Source organism: Pinus tabuliformis, chromosome 2_1 (genome assembly GCF_031772625.1).
Source record: "Pinus tabuliformis cultivar Carrire ecotype Pingquan chromosome 2_1, CPIR1, whole genome shotgun sequence".
Lineage (NCBI taxonomy): Eukaryota > Viridiplantae > Streptophyta > Pinopsida > Pinales > Pinaceae > Pinus > Pinus tabuliformis.
Window position 1 is genome coordinate 504,296,570 of NC_142299.1, and position 8,370 is coordinate 504,304,939.

Consider the following 8,370-nt stretch of genomic DNA (forward strand, 5'->3'; position numbering starts at 1 on the left):
TTTTCGTCTCCTCCTCGTAATCTCATATTGAGAATGATTGTAGAGCCTTGCTTGATGTTGTATTCTTGCATGGTTCTGCATTCCTGTAGCGATCTACCCTCTTTTAAATGGTGTTGTTCCTCAGCTGGGTAGCCAGTCTGATCAGCGATATTGTTCTTCAGATCTAAAACCCTATCGTTGTCATAAGTCAAGATCACGATTGTGTTTCCTTTTGGCGTATTTACAAAGACTTGGAAACCAGACCTGGCAATCTGGGGTGGCTCGATTCTTGTCAGATCTGAGTCATCCAACTTCGTATCTGAGAGGGTTGTCCAGGGCATAAATGTCTTCTCCGCCGAGGTGTCAGCCACCCACATCTTCCCGGATGTGAACAGGGGAGCCTCAGTCGGCACGAAACCCGGTCCCAATCTCTCGCCCCATACTTGAGCGTCAACCAAACCTGTAAAAGAATGCCATAGAGTGGCGATTCGGGCTTCCCTTAGCAGACCGAAACGGGGCAGAGGAAACGTTAGCCTCATCTCTTTCCAAATGGTGCAAACATTGCTACCTAGCCAGGTCAGAACATCTGCGCATGATAACGTAGATACCCAAAGCAGGTTAGGGACAGGTTTATTTGAAGCAAATCGCCCAGGGATTTGAGGAATGGAGCCTAGATCCGCTGTGAGAAAACCGACCTGAGCCAGAAAGGGAGAAAATTCCTCCTACCCCTGAATACTTTGATTCGATTCATGAGGCTCCTTTCCAGCAAAGGAACCGAGCAAAAACCAAAAAGATGAATCAAGTTCTAAAATCCCAGCAGCCAGGCGCCAAGCAAATCCGAAACATAGCTGATCTCTGGGGGCGGCGATGACATAGGATGATCCCTCTAAAACCTTAGATACTCGAGAACCCACCATTCTTGATCATCAAAATGATACACTTATCTTCATCTAAATTTTTAATATCAATAGATAACAGTTTACATACCATATTATTAAAGGCGTTTAGATGCTTTTTAAATGAATATTCATCCTTCATCCTCAAGTTTTACATTTTTTTTCCATAGGAACAATTTGTTCACCAGAGACTTAGATTAGTACAATGTCCTTAACTTGTCCCATAAAGCCTTCATCGTACCTTCCCCTGATACATTAAATAATATTGAATTTGAGTTACACTACCATATTATTCTCTTTTCCTTCTATTCCAACTTTCCTTAGTCTTCATTTGACATTGTCGACTATTTAGTACCTAGATCTACCACGATCGACTGATCTTTATCCACCAGCAGATCCTCCATCTTGAGTCTCCACAACTCAAAAATATGACCATTAAATTTCTTGGTCTTTATCTTTCCAATGATTCCCATATCCTTTCACCGCAAGAATTGATTCTGTAGATCTCCCATGTGCTCGGGCAAAACCCCTTAGCAACAAAGACGACCCTTTGAAGTTGAAACAACTCTGATACCAGATTTAGACTTTACCCTTGTAAAAAATTGCGTGTATACGTTGTAGAAACCAGTGAGGTCTATGAATGGTATCTCTAATAGTCGTAGCTTTGTGGGCCTCTCATAATTAGGCCTGATGTATCTAGATGATGTTGTACCTCTGAGATAATAATGGTTAGCTATTATGGCAGAGCATCTAAGATAATTGTTTTGGGGTTTTATTTTAATTTGGGAGAACAATGGATGAAATAGATATAGAACTAATGTGCCTAATCTCTTGAATAATATCAATATCTTAGTAGAGGGCTCCTATAAATATTTACATAGTGAAATAGATTTTATGATGATGAGCATAAACATAAAAGTAATATGATTGCCACAGTTTTCAAATTGAAAGCTAGATAATCATAAGTATGAAAACCTTTAAACTATGTTTACAGGTTTGAGAAAATACACGAGCTTACAAAGGATGTTAATGATTTATTAATTTTGAGAGAATTAATTAAACAAACACTCTATTAATTCATTCTCTTTATAGATAATCACTTCAGAAATCTTACAGGAATAAATTGAAATTCAATTACTCTTATCTAGCTATCTCTGCAAGACACAAGTATATGAAGAAAAACATAATCCATGACACTGGAAACACTTACAGAAAACACAAACTGTGCAAAATAGAATTTAGAATCCTTTGCTTCATATTAATGATCTAGAAAGATTAATTGCCACAGATGTGTAGAAATGCTTCTTCAAGGGTGCAACCCTTAATAACTCATGAAGAGAGTTATTTATACAACAGTAGGATGAAAAATATCCTAAACTACTTTTACAAAAATATATTATTTACACAATCAGAAATAAAATTGTCTAATGATCTGGCACTGCTTTGGTGATGCGTTGTTTGATGACTATTACTAAAAAAGTTAAAAAGTGGTCAAAGCTAGATGACTATTCCCTTAAAAACTAAACGCTGTTCAATAATCCTTAATCAAGTAAATCTATTAATTCTTACCTGTGTTTCTTATCTGGGAATAGAAATCTTTGTTATCCTCTTGTAGATTTCATCCATTTCAGTTTATTTAGCAAAAGTGGATTTACCAAAAATATCTACTTAATTTCATCCAGGATGAAGAAAAAATCCCTGAGTGTTTTTACTATGAGAGCTGGTGTTGCTGATCCTTTGATATTAGCTACTGAAGATGCATGGGTGCCCACCTCAGTTATATTTTTGACATAATCCTCAATTGGCATCAATTTGTCATTAATAACCATCATAGAAGGTAAATCTTTGCTCATCAAAGGTTCAATTTTGTTAAAGAATCTTTGAACCATGTTGTTAACATTGTTGCACTTTTCTTGTAGCTGAGTGTTGAGATTTCTTAGTGATAATCTTCTTTACTTCTAATATTGTTGTAGTTTTGTCACTTATCCTTAACTCCTCAAGCACATAGTCATCCTTGGAATTCAGAAATTCGGTTATATCAGAGGCATTCTTTGGCATATCCTCCAGCTGCCTAGTTATGGATTCCACTGCTTCCTAAGCTTTCTCCAAGAGATATTTTTGATTGAATATTATCTTAATGGAGGGCCAAATCTCCTTGATTGCCTCTGTGATTTCTTCCCATAGAATTTCTTTTGCTAAACCCAACTTGTTTCCTATGAAAGAATCTATGAGTTCTTTCTTCAACATTTCCACTTGGCCTTTGAGTTTGTTTGTTTTAGTTGTGTGTGAGTTGTCTGAGATAGACTTCATAAGATGATAATCTTTGAGTTCATCCTTCAGTTTATTGATTTCTCCTGTCTGGATAGACAGGTTCTGAATAGCTTCAGTAAGTTTTTCAACTCCTTCTGTTGTACCTGTTGTCGTTGTAGTGGTTCTAGTAGAAACTGTAGTGATGGGAACTGCTGCAAGAGAGAGTACATCCACTGAAGTTTGAATGCTATTGATAACTTCCTCCTTCTCCTTAACCAATTTCTCCATCTGTTCCTCCATTTGTTTTATTCGCAAATTTTGTTTTATGATGAGTTTCATCATCTCTGACTTTTGGGTCTCTGTCTCCTCGATTTATCTAGCCATTGGATCCTCAAATGATGGTAGTTTCAACTGCTTCTTTAGTGTTGTAACCTCAGTGTTCTTTTTCTTAATGAGCTCCTCTGTAGCATTTATGTTTGAGGGATCATATCCCATCCTGAGCACTAGATTTTCCAAAGACTGAATCTTGGAATCTTTTGCTAATGAGGAGACCTTCTCCAGCTTTAATTTTGATTGAATGTTGGCCAATGTAACTTGCTTCTTTGACAAACTCATAGAAGTGTTTGTCAAGGTTGAAGAAATCATCTATCTAGTTTGTTTGTGCATCTCAATTTGATCAATTGGATGCACATCCTTAACATTAAACTCAAAAGAAGTGTGTTTCTGGTATTGTGCTACAGTCTTGGGCTGAGGAACTTGGTCCTGCAAGAAAACCATTTTCATCTTCCCCTTCTCAGAGACAAAGACTGAAAGAGGCCTTGGTTGAGAGCTGGAAGAATGCTTCGAGAACTGGGTGTAAGTATTCAACTTCAATTCTTCATTCTTTCTTTTGATTTCACTAAAGACATGTAACATGTCTTCTTCTGTATTCTCTGGAATGAATCTAGCGGTTTGAACTATCTGTTGTTCATAAAAAGTAGTAGATTGAGTTGGCGATTGTATAGACTGTTCACCAGACTGTGAATCAAAATTCATAGAGACTCTTCATTTCTTTTTCCTGTGAAAAACCTTGAAGCCTTGGCTTGTTGTCTCTGTTTCAGGTGAAGATTGTTCTTCCCTCCCTCTCTCGGCTGTCTTTCCCTGTGCAATTGGAGTTTTCACATTAGATGTTGAGACTACCTTCTCCTCAGCCTCGTGGAGGGTATTCTCTCTCCATTTCAACTAATTTTTGAACTGTTCTATCTTAGGCCTAACTCTATGAAGATATGTTGTGAACTTATTTTCCACCCTGAGTTTGGAGATGACTCCCAATGGGTCATATGACCAAGATAAATTAAGAGAAAATTTCATTTCCTTTAGTAGCTTATCAACTTCCTCCCCTGCTGCCCTGGTGTTGCAAATGAAGTGACCAACTTGAGCTTTGAGCTTAAATTGCGATTTCTTTTTGGAAACTACAAATGTACTTCATCTGCATTCAATTTTTGCCTCAAGTAGTCTAGCGAAATGATTCTAAAAGGGAGTTACTTTTGCAGTTTGTAGGATGGAAGCTCACAGCCAAAAACCCTAATTTATGCGTAGTTCTTATAGCAATACCAATCTCCTATTGCAGCATGATCTATGAACTAAAGTTCTTTGACAATCTCTTCACTGATCCTTCGTAATGGAGTGCTACTCATAAGGCTGAGGGATAGATGAATAAACAATTCTATGAGCTACTTATATGTGAATTCTTATTTCTCCTTCATCCCGATTGAAGTCCAAAAAATCACTCACTATGGCAATCCTTCATCATCAAGTTTCTACAAAGAAAATGGGAAATTGTCTCTCTGAAAATATATAAAAGGATACACAAGTACTGAAGCATATTTGAATACTTCTTCAATGTTAAATATGAAAAACTGCTCATGTATGGTTTCAGCTATGAAATGATTGAAATCATAAATAACAGTAGGGTTAGAATAAGAAGAGAATATGGATAAGAAACCAAGGATGGATTCATTGGCAGACTGAATAGAGTGATAACCAAGCAAATAGGATAGGATAGTAGTAATATGCCTAGTTCTATCAGGAAACATAGATGAATCATAAGGGGTATTTCTCTTTGCTAGAAAACTACCAATTGGTAAAAATAGTTCCAGGGTCTGGGATCTCTTGGTAAATTCCAATTTGTTATAAGCTTCTATCAGGTTTTCATGAGAAAGAAGATGAGTCGGTGTACTGGCAACAGCCTGCAACATTTTATCAATTGAATCAACATTAATAAGACAGAGGATTTCTCTAGTAGATGAGATAATGGCTCTCTGGCTGGGATCATAGTATTCATGGCATTTTCTCACGAACTCTAGAGCTCTGTGTATTTGTGGAAAAATGTAGTGAAGTAATTGGGGTACTTAGAGCCCAATTTCATTACTCTGGTCAAATAGTTGTTCTTCCCACCAACAACAAATTTCAAATAAATCAAATTGAGAAGAAGTCTCAATGATTTTGCAATCATTGTCAACTAATGGAGTATGGTGGAAATCAACATGTGGTTGAATTAGAGTAATTGAAACTTCTGCAATTGCTTTTCTCTTGGGAGGAATTTTGTCAAACGAAACTGTGGACTGTAAATGACAAAAAGGTAAAAGGAGTTACTAGAGTGGAGACAAGTAACTGACAAGTGGACCTGGAAGATGTGCTTGCAAGGAGGATAAGTGGCTACTAGAATGCCTAACAGTGGTTGAGCTGTTGAGCAGGTGGGCTTGAAAAATAATCTCATTCACAGAAGTTAATTATGTAACCTTTGAAATGCATGACACAGTGTTTATAAAAAGAAAAATGGAGTGGGAAGGTGGCGTTGAATGTTTGAAAGTTCATTAATTATCCAACGGGTTAATTAATAGAGATTTGGTTATAAATGCGTTGGAGGGGAAATGAATGGGCAATAAATAGGCGACAGATGATTGGATGGGAAATATGAAGTGAACGTAACCTGGGGTGGTGATGATAGCTATGAAGAATATCGCATTTGGGGGTAAGACAGAGTGGTTTTTGGTTTTGGGATTTTTAGTCTTGAAAGATTAAAAGGTACCTTTGTGGTTTATATAGGTGGTATTGAAGACTACCCATTTCGGTTCCCCCCTTTCCCCCGCCTATAAACTTCGGATGGAAAATGAGGGCTGAAAGGGAGTGTGGGCTGTATGATTGCAAGGGATTGTGCAGGATGAGAGGTGAGGTAGAGGGAGTTTAACATGTGAGTGGAGAATGAATGGTGGGGTCGCAATATGATAGGCGGACATGGCGGCTGTGGGTCTGGATGTTTTAATGAATGAAGTGATAGCATATGAATGAAATAACATAAATTCCAAACTTTGGTTATTCGAAAAATGACGCAAGAGGTCAATTGAATAGCAACTGAACAACAATTGAATAGAAACTGAACAGTAATTGACTCTATGCCGTTGATCTCCTCTATCTAGATTTAACAGTCAGCAATGACATCGCAAATCGCACTTTCTCCCACCCAAGGTTCATTCACTCATGAATTATGCAATGCGATATTGATCCCACGATCAACAATTATCAGTCATCCAACAACTGACAACGGTATCACACAGGGAACTTGCGCGACACGTAGCTGCCTTCAATGTTTCGATCCTTAGGAAATAACCATTTCAGCATCTCAAACTTTCACATTTCTACCTACCCTTCTATTCCTAATATTTTTACGTATCCTTCCAGAGTGCATTTGAACTAGCAACCCAATATTTTCTTTTTATAAACAATTTATCTCTATACTTTATTTCTTCCATTGGCTTAGACTAAAATGTTGAGCCAATTTATTTTCTACCTATGAGAATTAATTTAAAACAAATCCAATTATGATGCAACTATATAATTGGATAAAATAACCTAGTGTGGCATTTAAAGAAACTGTAGACAACTATTATTTTTCAAACTGAATTTAGAACAAAGTAGTGGCATTTAGATTTGTAACACTTTTAGAGTTGATTTCTTTTTCTTTTCTGTCTAACCTAACATTTTATTTCGCCTTCATTTTTTAAGGCATCTACCTTAACATTTTCTTTGATATGAATAAATTTATCAAAATATTTTCCTAACATATTTTATTCAGTATTCTTTTTGTCGATAATCCTATTTTAACATTTTGCAAATAATTTTCATTTTTTTGTTTAATTTACTTTAACTTATCAAAACTAAGAAATGCTATAACATATGACAAGATTTCAATGACAGTCTCTAAAATACATTGAACTTTGGGTATTGTCTCATGCCACTTCATTTGATGGAAATGTCCTAAACACAACTCATCAAAGCACTGAACTATATAAATAGCCAAGGTATTACTAGCAGTCCGTAATCTCACAATAGATATCTACCGCATTCTCTCCCTTGCCATCCCAGAGGTCGTATATATACACATATATGTACACTTAGATGTACATGATTCCGAATCAAGTGAGGAATTTGTTCACAAGATGTTAAACTCAAGCACAAGGATGGGGCAAAGTTGACGTTGTAATCAAGAGGGGAGAATGTCGACTAGCCATCATAATTAAGCGCCCAAAAACTGACTTACATCATGAAGACTAACAACTACGTGTCCTCGAGTTAATGGTATTTGTAAGTGCGTAATATGGCCTCGTGGTCGTTCTGGAGACATAATTTATTGATAGCGTTGAGTGGTCAATGCCTGAAAGTCAGTTGGCATGGGAATATATCATCACATGTTATTTGAGGAAATTGGAAACTTTGCATTCTTTCATGATTCTATAGAGGTATTACATATTTAATTAAGTCAAAGCGATGAAAACAGTTTACACGGGGGATAGTAATTAATAATTCAACCAAAATTCCATTATAAACCATAACTCAATTGAACTGGAACTGGACTAAACTAAAATTATCTATGAACCCAATTGAATTATAATAATTAACAATTCAACCAAAACTCAATTATAAACTATAATTCAATTGACCTAGACTAACTGTCTATCAACTTCACACCTAGTTGGTAAACTAGGGATAGTGAGATTAATCGTCTCAACATTAAAGTAAAATAAATGTTAAAGTATAAAAGATGGTTAATTCTTCCCTTTGTGAACAATAAGCATAATAAATCTTCAACAAAAAAGAGTTAAAGGTGATCCGAATGAATTTAAACATTTAAGCGTTGGCTCAATTAACAATAAATAGTTAAATTAATAAAAATAATAGAATTCAATTTGTTATATTTTGATTTTGT